The following is a 27,117-nucleotide window of genomic DNA, read 5'->3' on the forward strand; positions in this document are numbered from 1 at the left end:
GCACCATTCTGTAAGGACAAAGTTTGAGGTGAGGCTGTGATTGAACAGGGCACACAGATATGGTGCCAGGTCACTTTGTAGTTCATGTAGAACACATCCAGGGATGTTGTTGGGTCCCATGGAAGCTTTGTTCTTGGCCTTGGACAATGCAGCTTTAACTTGTGCTGCAGTAATGCTGGGTGCCTGGCATTACTCCAGTATTGTGATTGGTCCTTTGAGGGGGGGGGGGGGTAAAGTTGGCACTGAATCTGTCGGCCAGTATGTTGGCAATATCTCTTAGCTCAGTATAGCAGTTACCATTGTGCAGTAACTCAGAGCAAACCTGAGTACTGCTGTGGAGATTCTTGATATAACTATAGAAGGCTTTGTGGTTGTTTTTAGTGTCTGCCGCAATTCTGCCTTCATAGCTGGCTTTAGAGGTTTTGATGAGGGACCTCAACTTTTTGTTGAGGCTAATAAGGGAGTTTTTCCAGTCTTGGGATTTTACCTTTTTCTGCAACTGTTTCTTCCTTCTGTTGTAGAGTTTATTAGTGGCAGAGGACCAAGACACTGGCATCTTTTTTTTTGGAGAAGAGTGCCTTGGTTCTGTTGGGTATTGCTAGTTTCATGCATTTATGTATGTGTTCGTGCAGTGCATTGGTGTATGATTCAGCAGTCATGAATCTATTTTCCATTGACATGGGTGCCATGAAATTAGCCACCTCTGTTTTTAGGAGCCCAAAGTCAGCTTGTGAGAAGTTTTTCATGGTGGTTACCTTTGCAGGGGGTGTGGGTGAGATGTGGATTTCCATGGTGATTAGTTTGTGGTCGGATCTAACCAGGGAGGAGTTGACTATTGGTGTAGAACAATGGTTGCCCATGTTAGTAATAACCAGGTTAAGGATGTTGCATCCTCTGGGGGGGGGGTAAGAATGAGCTGGTCCAGGGCATTGGAATTGTGAATTCCAGGAAGCGTTGGGCCAGTGTATTGGTGCATGAGTAGTTTTCCCAGTTGATGGAAGGGTAGTTGAAGTCACCTAGTATGAGAGTGCTGGGTTGGACCCTAATAGTTTCCAGGGTGCTAAGGAAGATGGGGTGAGAGTCTTGAAACATGGATAGGGACTTATAGCTGGCTATGACCTGAATCGCCGTCTTACCCAATGTTATTTGTACCTGAAGTATCTCGGATGCGTTATGCTGGGCTACTAATCTGAAGGTGTGTATATCCTTTATGAATATGGAGATACCACTGCCTTTGGAGCTTTGGTCCATGTTCTGGGGCCGAAAGGTGTGGAATGAGTTATAGTCTGGTAGCACAGGCTGCTATATTTTTTTCTTTTAGTCCCTACTCAGTCTGTAAACAAAAATGCACCATTGATTTCCCCTCAGGAAAATGCAACATGTAGTAAAGTAGGCAAAAAAAAAAAAAAAACAGCTACTAGAAAATGATATATTAGTAAGTGGAAAATTTACTTGGTAAGCTGTTTCCTGGGGTGGGGAGTGAAATGACAGGGCTTTTGGAACAAGCAAGACAAATTACAGCAGTTAACTATCAAAGAAATGATAACTGACATAAATGCTGTCAACTCTCTAAACCATATTTGGACTACAGGCCCTCTGGTTGTTATCACAGCATGAAGAAACAGGAGGGAACTAGGTCCAATACCCTTTGCAGACTTGCTATTGCAGCATGAGAAATAGTAACTCAGCATGAGCTGTCCCTTGAGGCTACCTACATTTTGTCAGTGCAAAACATTATTGCAGATGAGCAGGACCAGGACAGACCCTCATGAATGGAAGTTATACCAGTGGTCATCCAGAAATAGACACCACTGTGGGGAACCCTCAAGTGGATCTATTTGGCTCCAGCATCAATAGACAATTAATGAATTTCTAGTCCAGGGCTCCTTGCACACAGGCCTTGTTAGACAGGAACCTTTTCATTCCATTAGATGGGAATGTTCCTCTGTGTTTCTTCAACCTTTCCTGTGATAACCATGGTTCTTCAAATTAGCCTCAAGATTGAGAAGGGCTCTCCAAATATAATTGTAGTGGGACTATTTGGCTCAGCAACAGTGGTTTTCATTTCTTCTGAAAATGACCAAGGGCATTTACCACAATCCTCCTCACAGAATGAAATTATTCACCCAACCTTAACCTTAATCTTATTTAATTGATGGTCCAGATGATAGAATTTTAGTACCTTTAGGCACACTTTATCTCAGGAAGTGCAGCAGGTATTATAGTAGGCAAAGAAACCACCCACTAGAAAATCATATATTGGTAAGTAGAACATTTTGCAGCTGTGTCAGAACAAGAACCAGGATCCTTTTAAGGCTCGGTCTCTTTTGTTCAACAGTATTTGTGTAAATTATTATCCTCTGGCTTTTATTACTCTTCTGTTAGGGTTTACCTCCTGGGCAACTCCGCTCATCTACCCTTAGATCGTATTTACTATCCATCCTCAAGTCGAACAGTTTCTCAGACGAGTTTCACACATCTATCCATCTAGAAGGCAGGTGACTAGTCCATGTGATTTTAATTTTGTTCTGGACAAACTTAAACAGCTTCCTTTTGAACCAGCTCATGAGGCTAATTGGAGGGTCTTAGCTTGTAAAAAGTATTACTCGTTATTCTGACTTACTTGAAAAGAGTATTTGAGCTACAAACTTGTATGGAGAAAATTCCTTATCTCATTTTTCACAAGGATAAAGTAACTTTGAGAAGAAATCCTTCCTTTATGCCTAAGGTTGTTTCATAGCTTACATTGAACCAGGTGATTCATTTACCAGTTTTCTTTCTAGAAACTTACAATGAAAAAAGAAAGAATTTTGCATATTCTGGCCATTCACAGTCAACCACATTGATAAGGCAAAAACCTTCAGGACTTTTGATTGACTGTGTATTTCCTATGAAGGAAAGAAAAGGGGACAATCTATGTCAAAGGAAATGGTTTATAAATGCTTACCTCACAATAACAAGACACTTCAGAGCAAAAGTCCTGGTCCTCTCTACCAGAGGCACTGGCTGCTTCTGTGGCCTTTTAGAAAGGGGTAGCCTCCAGAATTATATTATACTTACTTGCAAAATATCTGCAGAAACTGCCAGAAACTCTGCATCCAGTGACATTTCAAAATTTTGCTGTCATTTTTACCCCGTCTTCACAAAAATGTCACAATTCTTGTAATTAATGACATTTGCTACATTTTGACTACCATTTGGTACTAAGAATGATTTATAAGCATAATGGCAGCACTTTCACAAAATATTAAACTGTATGGTAAGGAAAGCAAAAGTAAGTGTTTAAGAGATTTACTACAAGCGTGATTCATCATCATTCTTGAGTATATGTTAGAGTTAATCATTTGAGAACTATTAGTGAGAAAAAGAATTCCATAAAAGGTGTGAAAGGAGATGAAAATGTCTCCATTTAGTTTGAAGAGACAATATGAAAAGTGAAAATGTTCACATTCATTTAGCATTTGTTTACTGGGGAGGTCCCACCTGGAACAAAGCCAAGTTTCAGCAGAAGCCCGGGGAGAAGCATTCTGATGTATGGCTTTTAATGTGGGAGGAAACACACATGCAGACTCTGCACAGAAGGCACCCCAGCTAAGAATCAAACCAGAGAACCACTTGCTGTGAGATGACAATGCAACTGCTGCACCACTGCATTGTCCATGGGGGTGTTTTGATCTGAATGTTTGAAGGATGTCACTAGTATGAATGTTTTACCCTGAATGTATTATAATTTCACTGTGTTACAAGTAGAACAGAAATGATTACTAGTGATGCATGGTGTTTTTGTTGAACTTCCTGTATAATTTTTGACTCATTTAAAAACTCAGAACAAAACGTCAGAAAGGTATCAGTGCAACAGGTTCATAGGTTCATAGGTTGGTACTAGGCTATTGGCCCTTGGACCTATACAAGCCTAGCCATAACAATTCCCTGGCTATTTCTTCCCACAATATTTACTTCCCTGGACCCCTGTCTAGCAGGGCAACTGACGTGCTCCCCAGGGTGAGTTTCCTTTCTCCAATCCAATCATCAAGGTTCATTTTGAAGAGGGTCAAAGAGATGTTCTGTTTGACATGTATGGGCAGTCTATTCCAGAGTCTGGGGAGTCTCTGGGTCAAGAACCTATCCCTCCAGCATGTTTTGTTTATTGTGATGACAAGGTTTAGATCCCTAGAGTTTGTGGCTCTGAGGGATTGGGATTTCTTTAAGTGTAGCATGTCCAACAGCTCTGGGTTTGTCATGGCCTTGTATGTTAAGCAGAGATTGCCTCTGAGTAGACGATATGCGACAGAATATAGCTGGAGTTTTTTAAGGCGGTCAGCGTAGGGCATCTGCTTTAGGCCTGTGATTCTTTTAGTGAGGTATTTCTGCAGCCTTTCCAGTTGTTGCAGATGTCTTGAGAGGTACACACCAAACAGGGCATTGTATTCTATAATGGGTCTAATGAGGGATGAGTACAGTGGAACAATGACCTCCTTTTTCCTGGTTGAAAAGCCCTTAGTGATGAGGTGTGCCACATTAAAGGATTTCCTGACTGTTGTGGAGATGTGGTTATCAAAGGTGAGACCACTGTCCACCTGTGTCCCTAAGTCTCTTATCAAACTTTCGGTGTTTAGTGTACTGCCACCTATGTGGTAATTCACGGGTACATGTTTTTTTCTAAAAGGGGATAACTATACATTTCTTGGCATTGAGCTTGAGCCCATGGCTGTGGCACCAAGCATCTGTTTCTGTAAGGCCCTTTTGTAGAGTATCCACATCATTTGGGGATTCAATAATAGCTCCCAGTTTGCAGTCATCTGCGAACTTTGTTATCCAGAGTCCCTCATAGTTGGCCTGTACATCAGAGAAGTAGATACCAAAGAGCGGTCCCAGGACTGAACCCTGAGGTACTTTACTTGTCACTTGTCTGGAGATGGATTTTGAGTCGGCTACTTTTACAATGTGGGTTTTGTCAGTAAGCCAGTTGGCAACCCATCGAGTGATGTAGGGATTAATGCCCAGCTTAGTAAGTCTATCTATGATTCCAGAGTGGGGGATGGTGTCAAAGACCTTGGTGAGGCCCAGATAGGCTGTGTGGACCGCCTTACCCTTGTCCACGGCTTTGGAGACTGATTCAAAGAAGTTAATCAGGTTCAGGAGACAAGATCGTCCCTTCATGAACCCAAACTGGGTGGGGTCCAGTATTTGAAGGTTGCCAATGTCTTTGCTTATAAGTTCCATGATAATACATTCCATGACCCTGCAGATCAGACTGATGGGGCGGTAGTTCCCGGGATCCAAGGTGGATCCCCTCTTGTGAAATGGGATAACTGTAGCTGTGCGCCACTCAGTGGGCATGAAGCCTGAGGTGAGGCTATGATTAAACATGACACTTAGGTGAGGTGCCAGTTAATTTTGCAATTCATGTAATACACAGCCCGGGATGTCATCTCGTCCCATGGATGCTGTATTCTTAGCTTTGGAGAGTGCATTTTTGTACCTATGTGGCCATTATTACCGGAATTCGGCAATCTTCTGGTATTGAGATGGGCCATTTAGAGGGTGAGAGGGGGGTGAAGTTGGCACTGAACTGATCTGCCAGGATATTAACAATATCCTTGGGATCAGTATATTTAATGCCATTCTGTTGTAACTCAGAGCAGATCTAATCATTGCCATTTAGATTCTTGATATAGTTATAGAATGCCTTGTGGTTGTCTTTGGAATCTTTGGCAATTTTATTTTCATAACTAGCTATGGAGGATTTTATGAGGGATCTCAGCTTCTTACTGAGGCTGGTAAGGGAGTTTTTTGCATCCTGGGATTTTCCTCTTTTCTGCAACAGTTTCATCCTTTTGTTGTAAAGTTGTTTATGGCAGGGGACCACCAGATTGGTTCCTTTTTTTGGAGGAGAGCATCTTGGTTCTATTTGGGATGGCACGATTCATGCATGAGTGGATGTTCTTGTACAGTGCCTTAGTGTAGGACTCAGCAGTCAAACTTTCAGTTCCCGTGTGCATGTGTGTCATGAAGTTTGTCACTTCTGACTTGAGTAGCATGAAGTTGGCTTTTGAGAAGTTTTTTTATGGAAGTTTCCTTACTGGGGGTGGGGGTGGGATGTGGATGTTAAGGGTGATTAGCTTATGGTCAGACCTGACCAACGAGGGGGTGACCCTAGGTGTGGAGCATCGATTTCCCATGTTGGTAATGACCAGGTCTAGGATATTGGAGCCCCTGGTGGAACTAAGGATTAGTTGATCCAGAGCATTATAATTTATGAATTCCAAGAACCGTTGGGCAAAGGTGTTGGTACATGAGTAGTTTTCCCAGTTAATGGCAGGGTAGTTGAAATCACCCAGTATTAAGGTGTTTGGCTGTATCTTATTATTTTCCAGTATGTTTAGAAAGGTGTAGTGAGAATCTTGGGGCATGGTGGGGGAACTGTAGCAAGCTACAATTTGGATTGCAGTCTTACCTAGTGTTAGTTGCACCTGGAGAATTTCAGATGCATTGTGCTGGGCAATTAGCCTGGTGGTGTGAATATCCTTGGTAAATATGGACACTCCTCCACCTTTAGTGTTTCAGTCCTGGTTTGGTGGCCAAAAAGTGTGGTAAGAATTGTAGCCTGGTATTGCAGGAGTGCTCTCTGGAGCCTTGAACCAGGTCTCAGTTACTGCACAGATATCAGTGTTTTCCATTTTTAGGAGTGCCTCGAGAGAGTGCATTTTGAAGTTTAGACTTCTAGCTTTGAGTAGCATTACCTTCAGAATTTGCATGCTTGTACTTGTTATGGTGGTGATTTTGTCCTTTGAACTTTGCCTAAAAAAAGGCACTATAGGGGTGGCAAGAGCCTTAGTCAGTAACCTGAAACCCAGGGGCAAAAGGTGCAGACCATCTCTGGTAAAGCATCATGGTCTGTCAATCATGTCATCCCAGGCAGACAGATACTGGATCCCCTTTGAATCACACCAGAAGCTTAATTGTTGAAGTCAATAATTTTGTCCTTATATTGTGGTATCATTCTGGGCGAAGGCAGGATGCTACTCAGGGCTAGGGTCATACCTGCCTGGGCCACATGATCCGAGAGCTCTTCCAAGTTTCTTTTCATGTAGTCCAGGGAGGTACGTCTCAAGTCATTCACTTCAACATGGACAATGACGGACTCATATTTGTATTTGTTGTGGAATGACTTGAGTGGATGCATTATGTGGCAGATCCTGGCACCTAACAGGCAGCTGACTGTAATTTTCTCCTTGTTCAGCCTGATGAGTGGGACATCAGTGTGCCTGACTATAGAGTTACCTATGACTAAAGTGTTAGGTACGTTGTGTTGCCTTAGGGGCTGTTGCTGGGTGGCACACTGGTGTTGTGAGCTATGTAACACTTTGGTTGTGACTGGTGTTTGTTTGCATTTCAGCTTCAGAGATCCTTGTTGCCTGGGCAGGTTACAGTTAAGGGCCTCTGCATATGTGGATTTAATGTTGCTATGTGTGGGTGTTGGTGGTGTGGGTTTAGAAGGGCTATGAGTTGCTTGAGGTGTAGTGTGGCTGTTAACCTTCTCCTCTTGACTGTCTAGCACAATCTTGGGTGGAGAGAGCTTTCCTTCCAGTTTGGCTATGTAAGTGCATCTCTCACAGGTGGTATTGTTGGGTGGTAGGAGGAGAGGGTTGTCTGTGTACATGAGGCAATTGGTGCAGTGCCCCAGTGTGCTCAGATTCACCAGGTGGACAGGAGAAATCACCAGAAACTGACCCTTGGACAGGCCTGGTTTGGTGCTTTTTTTGTAAAGTACAGGAGCTGTTTTCCCTTACCTTAGCAAGGTACTTTGCAATTATAGGCTGTTTAGTGCCTATGATTAATTTATCCTTATTAACAAGGAGAGTTGAGTGCTTGTATCAGTGTAAGGCTTCCTATTGCTTTCCAGCAGGTATTAGAGCAAGTGCTAGTCACAGGGATGCTTAAAGGTAAAATGAAAGAAAAATGGTTTATCCTAAACACTGCAGTGTGCACTAGATAAGTTAGATGTGAAAGTAGGTAACTTAAGTTTTACCTGTCTAAAGAGTTACATTTTAGCGGAGAGTCACTATTTTTAAAACAGCAAGATAGATTGAAAGTGGGTGGTCACTTTTGTTATTCTGGTACTATGGAATACAGTAGGATGGCCAATAAATTTAAATAGTTGAAGGGGAGGGATTTCACAAAATGATAATTTTGTGCTTACTTTCACAAACCAGTGAAAGCAGATAGGAAATGAGACATATGGTCAAATTAACATAAGAGGCAGGCAACTAGAAAGACAGTGGGCCGGATTCACAATGGCTTGCACGGAGTCTAAGAGTAGAGTAAGCTTCATGCAGCCGTCATGTCCGACGAGCGATCCAGGAACAGCCTGCAGGGGCGTGCAAGAGAGCTCCTAAAACTGCTCTTACACGGACAGGGCTGGGATATGCAAATTACCTCAACTGCAGGTGAAAGGCATGCAAATGAAGTAGATTTGCGATTCAGAAAACCCGAACCTGTCCGAGTAAGAGCAGTGTTGTTTGCAGAAATGTACTCAGTTGACAACTGAGTACCGTTCTGCAAATAGCAAAACAGAGCTGTGACAGCTCCAAATAAAGGTTGCAGCCAGTGCAGGAAGCATGCCAATGGCCAAATATATGGCCATTGGCAATGTTTCCTGATGCAATATGAAAAAAAATATATTTTTTTCTCCGATTTCCGATGTTTAAGCATAGTGCAGCGCCGCGCAAAACGGGCTGTGCCCTAAAAAACAGAAAACTAAAAATTAAAACCCATAAATGTGGATCTTATTTAAATTGATAATGTACAATGCAAGGGAATGGCAGGCTGAAGACAACATGGCCATCGAGTAGAGGTTGCTAAGTGGGGAAGCTCAGTCTGAGAGATGTAACCCAGCATTAGTAGACAATCCTATGCAAAGGAGGGTTAGGATAGTGAATCGCAAGTTTACATAGCAAAGGAGCACAGTCAGTGGAGTGTAGGAGTAGGATAAGGGGAGTAACAGAGTAGAAGATAGGTGACATCACGAGTGGGGTATGTATGAAAGAAGTGAAGCTCATTGGAGCAGAGTGGCATGTGTCAGCTGTCATTTACACATCATGGAAAGAGGTGTGTCAACAGGTAGGCTAGGTAAAGGTAAAATGGAAGGTGTATGCCGTGGATAACACCAAAGTTTCTTGCTGAACAGGTATGCGCGTGTGTGCGCACCTGTAAACCTGAGTAAGACAGAGTGCGTGTGTGTAACCATGAGTGCGCGCGTTTAAGCCGGAGTAAGCATGTATAAGGTTGTTTAAAGAGTTGTAAGCGCGTTTGCGCTGGTGTGCATGCATTTTAACCCGAATAAGCAAGTTTTAGTCAGTGTAAGCATGTGTGCATGCGTGTGAGTTGCTGTGAGTGTGTTTGTGCTTGTGTGCATGGCGTTGCCCCCCCCCTGAGGAAACAGAAAGGAAAAAGGAAGCACAACAAATAGTAGGAAGCTACCGCGGAGTACTAGCAGAGCTATCAGGTGAAAACGATCAGAATCAAGCAATTACACAGGCAGTACACTAGCCCAGCCCAGCCTAGCACTTAAAACTCTGCCAACAACAGTCCATTATGTTTCTCACAACAGACACTGCAGTAAGCTAATAGAAGTGAAAACTGAAAAAGCTTTACTGAGACAAAGAAATGTTAGGGGCTGCCATTGCTGTTATAAGGTGACATATGCAACATGCTAAGGGTGGTGACAATGGAAATGCTGCTGGACAACCCACAGTGAGGAGACGGGGAAGAGTGTACAGGCCCATGGTAACCTGCCAGGGGCTACATAAGCTGGAGATAGTGGAGCGCTATAGAGTGGACAGAGACATCCTGCAGCAAATTGTTGAGCTGTGCAGGCCACGCCTCACACACAGAACCAACAGAAGGGAACTCATCCCAGTGGAAACCAAGGTATGTGTTGGCCTAAGAATATTAGCAACAGGTACCTTCCAGAGACCAACCGGTGATATGATGGGGATATCACAGGCATCAGCATCCAGGGTACTGCACCAGTTTCTGGAAGCCATGTCAGCACATGTCAGTGATCATGTATATTTCCCCAATTCCCGTAAGGTATTGGCCTGCAATATTTACCTCTTCCAGCAAATAGCGGAATACCCTGAGGTAGTGGGTGAAATAGACTGCACGCACATATGCATGAAAGCACCAGCCGGTGAGCGGGGTAGGGTCTACTTCAACCACAAGGGCTTACCCTCCATCAACAGCCAGGTCGTGTGTGATGCCCAGGGAATAATACTGAATGTGTGTGCTGGCTGCCCTGGAAGCTACCATGATTCCAATATCTGGCATCTGATGCAGCTGTACCAGACATTTGCCAATGGGGACATCCCACATGGTCACCTAGTGGGGGATGCTGGCTATTCACTGGAGCCATGGCTGATGACATCCATCAGAAATGCACACACACCTGAACAGGAACGCCATAATGAGGCACACGCACAAACACGTAATGTAATCGAGCGCGTGTTTGGGCTGCTCAAGTCATGGTTCCAGTGCCTGGAAACATCTGGTGGAGCCTTGCAGTACTCACCAACTACATGTACCCAAATTGTCATGGTATGTGCTATGCTACATAATATGATCCTGCGAAAAAAGCTGCAGCAGGACCAGCATAGGCCTGGGCCAAACACCCCCCCACCATTGCCAAGGCCATCACAGGCAGAGCATGACTCTGAGGAGGAACAACCTGAGCCTGCCCCAGTAGGCAGAAGGAGGCGTGCCCAGTATGCTTTGGCCTTGGCAAAGAGGCAACGCATAGCACATACACTGGCTTAGTAGGAACTCTGGAAATGATACCTCTCTCTGACTTGCACATATAGTAAAAGGGATGCCTAAGTTGACACTAGCTGCTTTCAAACATGTACAGGGAGTGTAGTATGTGCATCCGACATAGGCAGCCCTGCAGCACCACCTGAGGCATGATTGCTATGTGTTAAGCAATATAAAGCAGTGCTAAACAGCATTTAACACCATGTAGTATATGCAAACAAAATCGCACTCACCAACTAGCACAACTGTGGTCAATGTTGAGTAATATTGGGCAACATCCAGCAATGTTGGTGAATATTGAGCAATGCCGGACAAGCCTGGTCTAAGTAGGGCATAGCTGAACAAAAGCCAACATGCTCATATTTGCTTAACTGGCCCTTAAGCAGTCTGGTCTGCTCAGTATGAAAAGATAAAGCAGTGAAGGGCCTCAAACCCAGGCTGCTGTGCACTATAATTAAAGTACTGAACCACTAAACCATGACAGTATTGCAGTCGTCAGCCTGTATGAAGGAATGTTGATAAGTCTATGCAAAGTATCTCATGGAAAACCTGTAGGCACAGCATAATCCCTGTCGAGTTATGGCACAAAGGTGAGTCCTGCAGTAAGAACAGAACCTGACTTCCAACACACACAGTATAAATGTTAATATTGGTCATGTTCACACACATTAACAAATGTAGTGGACCTCAGATAGCAACATACTGAAAGGTCACACTGGGCATGCTCACACACTTGAATAAATGAGACAAATTCCGGGCAACAAAACACGAAAAGCCTGAACTGGGCATGCTCACACACTTAGGCCTTGTCTGAGTACAGCAGTGGGCCACACATATCTGGCAGTTGCATGTGTTAACCCAGGAACCTCTCACTATCCAGCAATCCACCCTGTGCTCACAGTTATATGACAACAGACACATATATAATATAGTGGAACCCTGTCATAATCAAATATGTTCTGCAGATACCTAAGTTGTTCATAGAAACTGGTAAAGCAAAAACAATAAAGACCTGCAAATAGTATCAGCAATAAACATTGTGCATCTCGAACATTAGCATAGGTTCAGAGGTCGATACTAGGCTATCTGCCCTAGGGCATGTACAAGCCTAGTGTGTTTGGCATTCGCAACCCTGTCAGATTACTACACTGTGTGTGTGAATAGTAGGTCACACAAGATAGCCCATATACGTTTAGGCTAGTGTGCCTCTGTCTAGCAGGGACACAGAAGATATCCCAGGGGTAAACATACAATCACCCATACAGTCGTCAAGATGTCTCCTGTAGGTGGTCAGTGGGTGGCTCTGCCGATGTGAAACTGGGATTACAATCCAGAGTGAGTGGAGCCTCTGGGATAAGAATCTGTCCCTCAAGCATGTCCTATTAACATCTGTACTGAGGTATATGTCCCTGGAGTGTGTAGCTCCAAGGGAGTTGGATATCCTGAGGTGGAGCATGTCCAGTAATACTGGGTTGGGTATATCTGTAAACAACAGGCACACATCATATCTGAGTAGGTGGTAAGCGACTGAGTAGAGCTGGAGTTGCTGCATCTGAACTGTGCAGGGCATCCGTGTAAGTCACAATGACCTCACTCGATCTAGATGTGAAACCATATGGGATAATGTAGCCTATATAGAAGGTCTGTCCAACCACTTTGGCGACGAGATTGTCAAAGGCAACAGTATGAACAAGTGATATCCCCAAACCCCTAACAACTCCTACCATATGTAACTGAGTACTACCTATGTGGTAATGTGTGGGCATGTTGTTATTCCCAAAGGGGATGACTATGCAACTAATAGCATTTAGCTGTAAGCCATGGCTCAGGCACCAGTCATCCATCTCTGTGAGACCCTGTTTGAGTATGCATGTGGCAGCTGGAGAGTTGATTATGGCACCCAGTTTGCAGTCAAGTGCGAACATGGTCAGCCATATTCCTCCTGTGGTAGCCTGTACGTCAGACAAATATATACACTGAACAAGAGAGGTCCCAGGACCAAGCCATGTGGGATGCCACGTGTAACTGGTGTATAGTCAGACATGGCACCTGCAATTCTGACCATCTGGGTGCTATCCCTGATCCAGGTAGCAATCCATCGTGTGAGATATGTGTCCATATTGACTCTGGTGAGCCTACGCATAATGGCCCAGTGGGTATTGTGCTGAAGGGTTTTGCAAAGTTCAGGTAGGCTGTGTGGACAACTGTCCCTATGTTGATGGACCTGTTAACCATTTAAATAATGCAAGCAGGTTCAAGAGGCAAGATCTGCCCACAACAATGCTGAAATGTGTAGGACACAGTGTCTGTAGGTTCCCGATGTCTATGTGTATGAGTCCCATGACAATACGCTCCATAGCTTTGCAGAACAAGCTAGTTAGGCTTATAGGGCAATATTGTCTGTGGTCCATTGTGGCACCAACTCTGTGGAGTGGGACCACTGTCGCTGTACGCCATTCCTTGGGTACATATCCTGTAGTAACTCCAATATTGAACAATGATGTAATGTGAGGGTTACGTCTGTCATGAAGCTCATGTAAGATGCAGGCCGGGACACCGTCTGGTCCTATTGATGCTGTGATGTACGCTTTGGGGAGGGTAGCACTCACCTGTTACTGTGTGATGTCAGGGAGGTTACACTCTGTTGGGATGGATAGTTGCTCCTTAGGAGGGATGGGGGGAAGACATCTGCATTGAACCTGTTTGCCAGGATGTTGGCAATGCCAGTTGGTTCAGGGTAAGTTTAGTCAGTATGCAGTAACTCACCGCATATCAGTGAGTGTCCACCCAGGTTCCTGACATAACTGAAGAAGGCCGTGTGATAGTCCTACATGTCTGGTGCAATTGTCCAGTAGAAGCGGCCCTTAGAAAAGTTCATGAGTGATCGTAGCTGTCTGCTAGTACAGATCACAGATGCCTTCCCCATCTGGGATTGTGCTCTATCATGTAGTAGCTTCCTCTTGACATTGTACAGCTTATTAATGGCTGGGGTCTACCAGGCAGGTCCTCTGCCATTGGAGGAGTGAGTCCTGTTGTTATTTGGGATAGCACAATCCATGCAGTCCACTAGGTGTCCATAGAATGTGTATGTAAAGGATTCAGCAGTCTGAGCCGTATTTGCCACTGTCTCAGGGTCTCTGAAGGATACCACCTTGCTTTGGTGAAGTGAGACATTGGCTCATGAGAAGTTCACCAAGATTACCCAGGATGGGTGTGTGGATGGTATATGTATGTCCAGTGAGATACATGTATGTTCTGACCTTACCAATGAGGGGTATATTGCTGGTGTGGAACATAGAGTCTCCATGTTGGTGATGATCAGGTCCAATATGTATTCCCCCTTGTGGCTGTGCTGACTGGTTGTGCCATAGCATATGAGTCTACAAATTGTAGCAACTGTTGGGTGAGGGTGTTGGGGCTTGAGTAGTATCCCTGTCAATATTTGTGTATTTGAAGTCACCCAATATAATGTTTTTTGTGGAGACCTTCATATTCTCCATAGTTCCCATGAAAGCCGAGTGTGGTTCCTGAGTTTGGGAGGGTGGTCTGTAGCAGGCAACAAACTGAAAGGCAGTTTCAGTGCACAATGGTAGTTGTATATGTATGGTCTGTGATGCTTTGTGCAGTGCTACCAACCCGGAGGTGTGTGTATCTGTGATGTATATAGATACTCCCCCTAGTTGTGTTGTCTGTTCCAAGTCTTGTGGTCAGAAACCATGGTATGAAACATAACCTGGTAGTGTGGGTGTGCATAAGTGAGCCTGATATGCACAGATATCGCTATCCTCCATACTGAGGAGAGTCCTGAGTGGCCGCAATATGAGGGTAACACATCTGATGCTGAGCAGCGTTACCCTTAGTTTCATTTAACCTGTAATGTCCATGGAGGTGGGTTTGTCTTTTGAGCCCTGCTTAAAAAAGGCACTATGGTGGTAGCAACAGCCTTAGCCAGCATTCGAAAGCTCAAGGGTGACAGGTGCAAGCTGACCATAGTGAAGCTACGTGGCATGTCGAGCATGTCACCACAGGCTGACAGACACTGTATCCCCTATGAATGACACCAATTTGTTAGCCAACTGTTAAACGTGATATGTTTGTCTGTATACTGTGACATCATAATTGGTGGGTGTAAGATGCTAGACAAGTTCAGGGTCATACTGGCCTGGGCTACATGATCAGAGTGTTCCTCCATGTATCATGTCATGTGGTCCAGGGAGTAACGTCTGAGGTTTTACACATCAGCATGGACAATGATGGTGCCAGTCCTGTACTTGCTTTGGAGTGACCTGACTGCATGTGTTATGTGGCAGATTCTGGCACCCGACAGACAGCCAGAAGTGACTATTCCCTTGTTTGGGCTGGTGAGTGGTACATCAGTGTGTCTGACAATAAGTGTCACCTATTACAAGTGTATTAGGTGTGTTGTTTAGCCCAAAGGGCAGTGACTGTGTGGCACACTGACATTGTGAACTATGTGATATGTGGGTATTGTAGTGGGGTAGCAGTTGTGTGTGTGCATCTGCTTTGGAGGTCTCTGATGCTTAGGCAGAGTTCATTTACAGCATCCAAGTATGTCTATGTGTGATACTGCGGTTTGACTGCTGTTGCTAGAGGATATGTGAGACTGATATGTGGTGTGTGTGGTTACCTTCACCACCTGATAGACTGTGCCAGTCATGGTTCGAGAGAGTTCAGCACTCTGTATGTCTATATAGGTGCATCTCACACATATATCTGAGTTTGTCGGGAGGAGGAGAGTGTTGTCTGTGTACATGAAGCAGATGTGACATTGTGTCAACATCACAATATTCACCAGCTGGACTGGAGAGTACACACGAAACCGACCCCTGGACATGCCAGGATATTATGATGACATACTCTGTAACCTGATCACAAAGGATCAGTAGGGTGTTAAGTGTGTAAAAGAGTATAACAGGGATTAGTGATCAGGTTCGTTAGTGTTTTGTAAAGAGTAGCTGAGAAGGAGTCCAGACTGAATCATGACACCCCCTTCAGCTATGTCATAAATAGCGATGTACACCCATATATGTCCTGAGTCAGGGCCAGCTGTACCTGACTGACAATGCCGACATCCTGACAGACAGGCCCATATATACATACCCACCTCCCACTGACGATAGTCCATATCATCATACCAGGAGATATCACATGTAGAATGGATGAGCAGCTACCCCCAATGCCAAAAGCATGGCAGCAAGTGGAATACATTGATTCCCGATATGTATCATGCATAAACTACAGAACAAACAAATCCTGCACCTGAACAGTCAGCTGAGCCTCACCCCCTACACAGGATGTGGAACCATTGAATGTGTTACAGCAACATATGGCACTCCCCACAAGTGTTGGTGCACAACACACCATGGGAAGTACAGTCCAGTACGCCTATGAAGTCTGATCTGCAAGGTCATGGAGTCCATCATGGTTGAAGTCATAAACAGAGCTATTGGAAGCTGACATACACACAACCCTACCAACTGTGGTATGTTCATGTGCGGATCATGGTTCCCAAACATGCTAGACTGTTTGCAAGGCAGCCACCCAGGACATACATCACTGAACACAGCTACACATGTCTTACATAGACTTTGAATAGCCCTTTATCAACATCCCAGACACATGTAGTATCCACAAGCTGTGCATAAATATGTGTTGACATATGAAGGAATGTCAGTGTGTCCACAGATAGATCACACAAGGTAAGGATTGTGAGGTCCTGTTCAAGCTGTTGACACCTGCTGACCCACATGGATCATTCCTGGAATGGCATAAAATAAAGTGTACACACATCACCATGTCCAGTCTGATGATGTCACCATCCTATAAATACAGCAGGAGAAGGGAAATCAACCAATAAAGCAAATAGTGCACCATGTTAATGCATCTCTCTCTAGTATCATAACATAGTTAGGTAGGGGTTTGAATCCTGCAAATGCTGACTATGTGCATGTGTAGGGGGGGGTGTGTGTATGTGTGCAGTTTGTTTTGAGAAGAGTGCCCTTTTTGGAGACTGGGAAAACTCACTAAAAAAGGTACATTCCTCTTTGGAAAGTCTGATGATGTCCCTATCCTACAAATACAGCAGGAGAAGAGAAACCAGCCAGTAAAGCAAATAGCACACCGTGTTAATGCGTCTCTCTCTCTCTCTAGTATCATAGCATAGTTAGGTAGGGATTTGAATCCTGTAAACACTATGTGTGTGTATATGTGCAGTTTCCTTTGAAAGGAGTGCCCTTTTTGGAGACTGGGAAAACTCACTAAAAGAGGTACATTCCTCCTTGGAAAGTCTGATGATGTCACCATCCTACAAATACAGAAGGAGAAGGGAAACCAGCCAGTAAAGCAAATAGCGCACTGTTTTAATGTGTCTCTCACTAGTATCATAACATAGTTAAGTAGGTATTTGAATCTTGCAAACACTGACAGTGTGTGTGTCACTGTTGGTCAATGCGGTGTGGTTTTTGGTTTTACTATGGTAGGACATATTATGATTAAAACAGTAAGTGCATTGCACACATCAGGTATCTGCGTGGCAAATATATATGTGTGCATGTCCCCTCAATCAGTACATAGGTGTGAAGCCTGCATACTACATGAATACATCTGTTACCATTGACAGGTTGTGCCGCTGCTTCTCAGATCGTAGGTCACATATGTATGTATGTGACAAGGCCATCCACTGTTGTGATCTCTGGCCAAGGTCATCTGTGCCACACACACCCATGACAGTTACTAAAGAGTAGTGTGAGTGAGGGTATATGCCTGGGATATATGTCAGACATGTTCATACACAATGACTGGCAATAATGGACAGTCTGTATAGGTGTACAACTGCCTTGTGGATATGCATTCAGGCCTCTAATGTCTTATGTGATACACCGAGGGACTCCACAATACCTATGGATATGTGGATACCAAGAGACACATGACATAACACAAGGCTGTATGTACACATTGGTACCCAACATACATGTTGAGGTCTACCATCGATGTGCTACTGATGGGAATAGTATGTATAGTAAATGTGGATGACTATGCCATAGCCGGCTTACTGCTATACAGCATGTATCAGACAACAGGTATCTGTCTGTATGATACCCTTGTGTAGAATATGCGTCCCATCCAGTGAATGCATTGTAGGCCAATGCATGCATTTCCAGATGTGGATGGACACATCCCTAGTGTGTTTTCATGTACCTAAGAGGGCTATATGCCAAGCAGGTGTGGTCCCAGGAATGGGTGGTGGTCAATACCACTGGTTAGTGTTAGAATATAGTACTGGAAGGATCCAACTGTTACTGAGTTCCCTACAACTGTGTGTCATTTGTCAGGACATCATCCAATGATTGCTTATAGTCATGCTGTTGAGGTTATGTATACTACCAGACCGCAAATCATTGACAGATATTAACAGTATCACCCACAGCATAGTGTCATCCCATGTCATGCACACATGTGGACCCATGTTAGTACATAACTGTAGTAGAATGCATACTGGCCATTGAAAGATACTATGAGATGTTAACAATGTGTACAGCAGGGTATGTCACATGTCCCATGTGTCCACCATGCACGTACATTCAGACAGTGCGCACCCACCATGTTCACAGATGTACACTTGCTAATCTGTACTGCACACATCACACACGTACTGTCCACTCACTAACACATGCTGGCAACACATTACACTTCAGCCAAGTGGCACATGGGTGGACAATACATACTCAGACCTAACAGTGGTGTAAACAATGCTACCTTGACAATCAGAGCTTTGATGCATAATGCCTACTCAGACATACCTACAAGGATGTCATTACACTTTCCTGTTGACAACTTCCGAATATTGCTATACTGCTATAATGTCACCCTGTGCATCAGCACCATGTTAGCCTGTTCCTGCATCAATGTTACAGATGACAGGAGGCGACACATGTATCATCATATGCACAGGGTGTGTTGTTGTTTGCCAGAGCCTGACATTGACCCATCCAATTGACATGTCTGTGTGTGTGTGTGTGTGTGTGTGTGTGTGTGTGTGTGTGTCTGATGGACAACAGTACAGCATGGGCCAACGTTGATGTAATGTGTGTGTGTAGGTGTGAGCCCTAGTTGTTTGGTTAATGTGTGTGTGTCTGCATGCACACAGCTCCATCATGTAGCTGCCATATACGGTAGTTTGTGGGACAGCCACAGACTGTACCTGCTAGGCTGTACAGATCACTGTCTCTGGCCAGGAACACAGTACCCGTGCCTGGCAGGGGTGCTACAGACAGTATTGGGTACCAACCCCGACTGGGTACTTTCATCAGAGGCAGAGGTATGATGACTGGACCCATGTCCCTGCTGGGACTGGCCAGAGCCACGTGCACGTGGTCTACTGGGATGGTCAATGGACAGGCCAGCCCCAGCATGGCTGGGACTGGTGCTGCCACTACCGGAGCGACTGTGAACTGTGGTCGGTCCGCGACCACTGCCAGCTGTTGCTGTTGCTGGCATGCGTCTGTGTCGACATCGCAACCATCCTGCACGGTCCTGGCTCATGGAAGACATATTGTGGAGGGCATCTACTGTCTCCCCCCAATGTCTATCAATGACCTCGGTGTAATTCCGGATGGCACCGGCAAGGTCATGGATGATGTCATTGATAGCAGTGTAATGGGCCCTCTGCACCCTAAGTCCCTGTCTGGCATACTATTCCATACATGCCTGAGCCTGCATTACAGCCTAGAACATACTGGACATTGTAAGACCTGTGAGGGCACATCTGCCAGGGGCAATACGACGAGCGGTGCTCCCCTGAGAACCCCTGGACCTCCACCTATGTGGTACCATTCCAGGAATCCGGCTATGGCTGCTGTGAGGGGATGCAAGTGCCATGGGTACCACACTCTTCTGGTCAATGCCAACTGTATGCTGTCTCTCGCCTATGGCCATTGGTGATGAGGGATGTATTGACAGTATGAGTGTGCGCATAGATGGGGTTGAACGCTGTGTACTGTCGACTGGCAGACCAATGACAGACCCTGTCAAACCTTCCTGTGCCAGAATACATGTCTCATCATCATCACTATTCATGGCAGTGGCTTCAGGTTCCCTGCTGCTTTCGGCCACCCCTAACTCAGCACCTGTGAGAGGAAGACAGGAAACACACTTTACAGTCTGCACATGATACATACACACATGCACACATGCACACATGAACACATGAACACATGCACACATGCACACATGCACACATATACACTCCTCACTACAGCACATACACACACACACACCAGCAATCCAACAAATACTCTATAGTGGGTGAAGGTGGGTGTCAGTATCACAAGGCAAACAGTCACCACACAAGTTTCAGCATGCAGAATATGTGCTGCACAAGACCAAGCAGTGCAAGTGTAGACACCCCTATTTCATGGCAGTGTACATGGCTTTGATGCAACTGTGTAGTTGTTCAGTGATTGGCTACACCCTGGAACACAATGTGTACCTGGACACAACATTGCTGTGCAAGTATTATCAGCTCTGCAATGCCCTATGCACCATCACTCACAGGTTTACATGCCATGGCTGCATGTGTTATCTGTGTGACACATAGATTTCCATGTCTGAGTACATTGTCTGTGTCCATAGCAGATAATAGTGGGTACAGGTGTAGCACATGCATGCTATGTACACACATGGGATGAGTGGTGCATGTTGACGTGAAGGAATCGCAAAGCTCGACATGGCCAGTGTACAGTGGTTATGGTGAGTGTGGGACATATTGCAGATATGTCGGTGCCAGCCATGGCATGGCATGCTACACGACTGCAACATTAAACACCACACATACCCAATGTGTGTCATGTGACCTATACACCCACTAGCATTCCAGGACATATATGTGACACTTTGTTCGGATGGCGACTGCTGTGTATATTCTGTATACTGGCATATGTAAGCACACACACAACATGCTACACATATTGTGTATAGGTGTATATGTTTGCACACACACAACATTGAGGTGCACAGCAATGACTGCTATGAGTAGTACTGTAGTCACTGTAACTGGATGGGGTGTAGTACCCCGTGCCATCATCATCATGCATCTTGTGGTCACTCACAGCTACTAATGTGTCCAAGACCACTGCCTAGCATGCTGCACCTGAACTGCAGTGCCATGGCTACGTTCACAATTACCCAGCCACTTTGTACATGGGTGTGTGAGGTGCCCAGTAGGGAGCATTGCCTAACATGACTGTGTTATTTGTTGAAGAGTGTTGCACAGCCCCATGATAGGCCTCTATCCCTGAGGTACATCATGTGTGTGTGCATGACATGTGGGATACTGAAGTGTGACCTTACAGCGGGTGTGTGGTAATGCCAAATGTAGCATGTGTTCATGTACTGCGTATGATAAACATGTGCTGTTGTGTACAGCTGTAGCAATTATGCATATCCAATGTGCAGTACAGTGTTGCCACAAATATGTCTGCTGCTCTGTGCATTGCATGTGATTGAGACAGCTACTGACTTTACTGAGATGTTTAATGTCTCACAGCAAACATGCACAGCTTGCATTATGCGTAGGTGTGTTACATGTACATGGCCTACACCACACCTATGACATGCACATGTCATTACCAATATTAAAGTGTTAACACACTCACCAGCATGTATCGTCTGCCCTGCTGTCACACCAGAGGGACCTACAAGAATATGACACAGTTTGTCAGTGGCCACAACTGTGGCATTGCTACTGTGAGTGTGCTAAACTACAGTAGAACAACAGTCAACAGTCACAGGTGTACAGATACTATTCCAAATATCAGTATTGCACACAATAGGCAGCACAACTGCTGAACACACAGTACACATCTCACATATGCATATTCTAACAATACAGGTAACAGTAGTCTACAGCTAGGGCATATTGCCTGCACGCTCTATGTCATCATGCTGGGTGGCTCCGGCCTCCATGATGACACATGTGTGATACTGTTGCTGCTGTAGGCCAGGAGCCACCACGCTTAGGAGCAGTTGCTCCACTCTGGTGAGTGGGGTGGTGTATGGCTGCCCCACCACCTGTGGCAAGCTGTTGTATATGGATATCAGATGCACACTGCCGGACATGTCTAATTAAATCACTGCAGTGATGGCATACCTGCTCATATGTCCGGTTATGCATGCCTATGTCATTTACCTGACGAACAAGATCTTGCCACAGTGCAGTACGCTCATGCTGGTGCTGGCTGTCCCTGGAAAACAGCAGTGTATAGTGCTGCACCAGGCTGTTGTGTATTTCCTGTTCCTCTGCAGCTGTATATGACAGATTGCGTTGATGAGCCATAACCCTGGAAGACAATTAAACGATATGTGTGAGCAAGTCATGTGGCACACTTAACATTATTAAGTACAGATATCACTTAACTGCCATATATAGCATCTGTTTGTCTGTCAGAGGATACACACGTTCAATACCACATATCAGTGCTCAGCCCACAACTGGCTGACAGTGCCTGCCACACTCCATATAACAAACCAGTATACACCAGTACTCGGCACACTGTTTGGGATACAATGCACAACCTCACCATGGGGGTATATATCAAGCTAATGCATGAAGAAATATGTCATCCAATGCAGTGAATGTAAAGTACATTTACAGTATTATCAGTAAACCACCCTAGTCGTTGATGCCATACCCCTACCTAACATATGTGCATGGTTGTTAATATAGCTGGCATACTGCTGTAACAGAGTATACATGTTGCTAGGTACACACACATACCCTGTAACACACATGTGATTGTGGGCATGGTACAGGCATCATTACACACACATCAGACATACATACAACACACAAATGTATGCTGACACAGATGAGCATTACCTGTGTACCTTACAGTACTGTGTGCCCCTACTTACAGATACCTATGCTGAGGTATGTAATCTGTGCAGACTACAGGAAACACACAAGACAGTGTTACCAGGGAATGTGAACATACACCATACTGTGCTGTTTAGTCCTACAGCTTCAGGTAGTACAACAGTTCATATGTGAGCTGGATTCACCAGCAGTACCACTTACTGAGCATACATGTATTGCTTCAGCCTACAATGGGACACCACAGTCATACACAAGGAACTACATTACAACATATGCCATCCTACTATGTCTGCATCCCAATAACTGACACATCCTTCTGTGGCCTCACACCTAGGACACAAACTACCATGAGAGAAACAGCCTCACACTTAGCTATCACACCTTTACAGACCTTGCACACATTCACTGTCACACTCATTCCACCTCACATAGCAGGTATTGCACTGAGTACATGTGTGTGTGCATTGTGTCATAGGTAGGTAATACGCTATTGGCCCTAGGGCCTAGTGCAGCCTAGCCATATGCTACCCTGGTCTTTGACACACATGTAATGTGATTTCACTTGCTCCTGTCAACCGGATACACAGAGCTGATTCCCAGGGCATATTACCTATCTCCCAAACAATCATCAGGGGTATGTATGACATCTGCTAATGAGGAGCCGTGTTTGTTAATGCTGGGTGGTTTAGTCCAGAGTATGGCATATTTGTGGATAGGAACTTGTACCTCCAGCATGTGCTGTTTAGTGAGGTGGCGAGGATTAGGACCCTAGATCATGTAGCCTGGAGGGATTGTGAATTGTTGACATGGTGGTTGGCCGACTGCTATGGGTGTGACATACCTCTATATGTCCGGCAGAGGTAACCTCTGGGTGGGTGGTATGCAATGCACTGTAGCTGTGGTTTTGTGAGTCAGTCTGCATAGGGCATGTGTTTGAGGGCAGTATTACTCTTTGTGAGGTATGTCTGTGGCCTTTCCACTTGCTGTAGTTGTCATGTGAGGTACATACCACATGGGGCATTGTGATGAGTAGAGGGGAACACTGACCTATATTTCCCTAGATGACACACCTTTTGTGATGACACGTACCACGTAGACAGATTACAAGACTAGTGTGGCACTGTGATTATCAAAGGGGAGGCTACTGCCCACCTGTGTCTCATGTACCCTTCTGACACCTTCAGTGTCAGGCAGGCTACCACCTATGTGGTAGTTACTGGGTAAAGTGTTTTGGAATGGGGTATGGCACTGCAGTACCAACACTGGTGTTCAGTCCATGCCTTGGTCAACAGGCACCTGTTGCAGTACGTATGACCCCGTGTCTCCCTCTCTCTCTCTCTCTCTATATATATATATATATATACATGTATGTATATATATATATATATATATATATATATATATATATATATATATATATATATGCATATATATATATATACATATATATATATATATATATATATATATATATATATACATATTTATACATATCTATACATATCTATACATAGCTATAGATATCTATACATATCTATATATATATATATATATATATATATATATATTTATATATCTATATATATATATATATCTATATATCAATATATATATATATATATATATGTATATATATATATATATATATATATATATATATATATATATATATATATATATATATATATATATATATATATATATATATATATATATATATATATATATATATATATATATATACATATATATACACATACATGTATACATCCATTGCTGTACATATAGATGCACATATAGGCACATATACTGCCCACCTTTCATGGTGGGGATGTCAATTATGCAACAGTTATGAGACATACGGTTATGTAATAATATTGCACAGTGTTGTGCAGAATGCATTTTGCTGTCCTCAGGCTGTATAGCTGTATCAGGCCTCACTGCCTGTAGCTCTGTCCCACAGCGTTTAACCACCACATGACATATACAAGCACTGCTTGCTGTCTGCAATGCCACACACTACAACCTACATACATATGTGCACATAGCAACCTTCAACAACATATATATGTCCAGCCTTCACTAACAGTTGCAGTATGTCCCTTGTCCTATGCACATGTGTATATACATATAGATACAGACTGCTGCCACATATGGATGATTCACAGTATGTAGAGTACCCTTCAGACACATCATTCGGATGCCAGCAAATACATATCTGTTACATACCTTACCTTTGTATTCCTCACCTCTGTCTGTTGTAGCTGTTGATTTGTTATTTATTTTTTTTTGGTTTTGGTTTCCTCTGTGTGTTGGTCTTTCTTTTCAGTGTCTGTCTCTTACAGCCTGTTTGTCTCCGTCTGTCTGTCTCTGTCTCTCTCTCTCTCTCTCTCTCTCAGTTGGTGCAATGATATTATTGCATGTGTGGACAGCAAGTACAGGCTGCTTTTCTAGGTATCTGCACATGTGCATGTGATGGCCTCTGCACCAATTGGTGCCCACCATTTAATAATTGCATTCAGCCTGCTGTGTGGTAATTGCAGTACTCACTGTGATTGCAGGACACTGCTATAAAATGCTAGGTTAGGTAGGCGTAACCCTTTCAGTTGTGCAAGGTGGGGCCCATGCTTGTTTGATGTGGACACTGTTGTCTCAGTCAGAAGTTTGGTATATGTCTCATATCTGAAGGTAGGGTTGTAGCGTATGGAAACCAGCTCGGGATGTACAGGATGGGTGTGAGGAAGGTCTACAGCTGCCCGTTTCTTTACCAGCAACAGCTGTGCATATGCAATACATTAGCAGTGAAATTTGAAACCTTCCACCCCTGAGAGAGGGGTGAGGACAACTAAGTATGTTGTACTACCAATTATGAATATCAGGCACATGCACTGTTTGTGAACTGCTATACTGTCATTAGTACGTTACTCACTTCCGAACAGTTTGTGGTTAATTTGTGTTGACATTAGCACTGTCTGCTCAGGACAACTGGACATATTTCAGTACTGTGTATGCCTACCTACATCCGTGGGTGTGCCTGACTACACAGGTATATGGTACTTTTGGGTAGGGGTGCAGTACTGTGGAGAGCATTATTTATTATTGTGTGCTGTTTATCTTGCTGAACATGCAGAGTTGCTGTGTACCTGTTAGTCTATAAAGGATAGTTGTCTGTCTCAGTAGCTCCCACCTCTGGACGTATCCAGATGGTAGACAGAGGTTAGCCTAGTATCCTTTGACTGTGCACCACACCAGTCTTTTCAGCACCTGAACAATGGCATTGTCACAGGTGGTTGCTAGCAGTACATGGCTACATCCTTTGATATTTCTGTGGTGTACTCCTACATATGGGCATACTTGTGGAATTCATTCTACAGCTATTTGCTGAGTGTGTAACAGCAGACAAGCTGATATGCCTGCGTGTTTCTGACACTTCCAGGCCTCAGATACTCTCAGGTAAATATTTGAACAGCCTCAGGGAAAGGTACATATAAGTTGGATACACCTGCGATATATTTCAGATATTTTGCTGTTGAGACTTTGGGGGATTCGGAGCATATGTATTACTACACATTTGCTGACGTGCAAGCAGTGTCTACTCTCACTTATTGACATTTTTCATTAAGTGAGATTCCCCACTATTCTGCCTACTGTTAGTACATTTCACAGGGAGTCAGAGGGGCACAGCTAACATTTGTTTGCAAATCAGGGACATCCCTGTAAATCAGTTACAGTTGGGAGGTCTGGCCTCTGACCTATTCAAATATGCCAGTGTTTATCCTGCTCTGATACTGTGTGGGGTTTGTAAGGTGCTACTGTAACATTATTCCCTACTAGCATGGCTGGTTCTCTTTTCACAGTCATGCCATGCAATTCCACAACACTTGCTGGTTAAGGGCCACAGAACAAGATTTGTGTTATGCCATTCCTATTCTCCCTTTACAGTTACTCATTGTAATGCATGATATATTTCTTTCAGCACCACATTATTGTATATCTGCTGTGGCTTAGTGGTATTTCATGCAGTCTTGTGAGTCCAAGGTCGGGGGTTCGAGACTGACAGGGGTATTTTATTTTGCTGCTGAGCAGTACAACGGCCCTGCCATAGAGTGACTAAGGCACTTTTAAGCAGTTATAAGTGGGTTTGCGTGGATTTGCGCGACACTTAGTGATGCTTAGCTAAGCGCACACATGCGCACACTGGTGCAAACCCACTAACTACTGCTTAAAAATGCTTACTCCCGCTAATCCCCACGCTAATTTATTTAGAAAAGAAAATGTGGAGATAGGAAAGTGGTGAAAACAGGGGGCACAAAGAGGGACACACAGTAGGTAAACAAGCTCGGGATGTGCAGGATGGGTGTAGGGAAGGTCCATATCTGCCCATTTCTTTAACAGCAACAGCCGTGCATATG

This window comes from Protopterus annectens, chromosome 8.part1 (genome assembly GCF_019279795.1).
Source record: "Protopterus annectens isolate FY-2018-M chromosome 8.part1, PAN1.0, whole genome shotgun sequence".
In the NCBI taxonomy this organism is placed as follows: Eukaryota; Metazoa; Chordata; order Ceratodontiformes; family Protopteridae; genus Protopterus; species Protopterus annectens.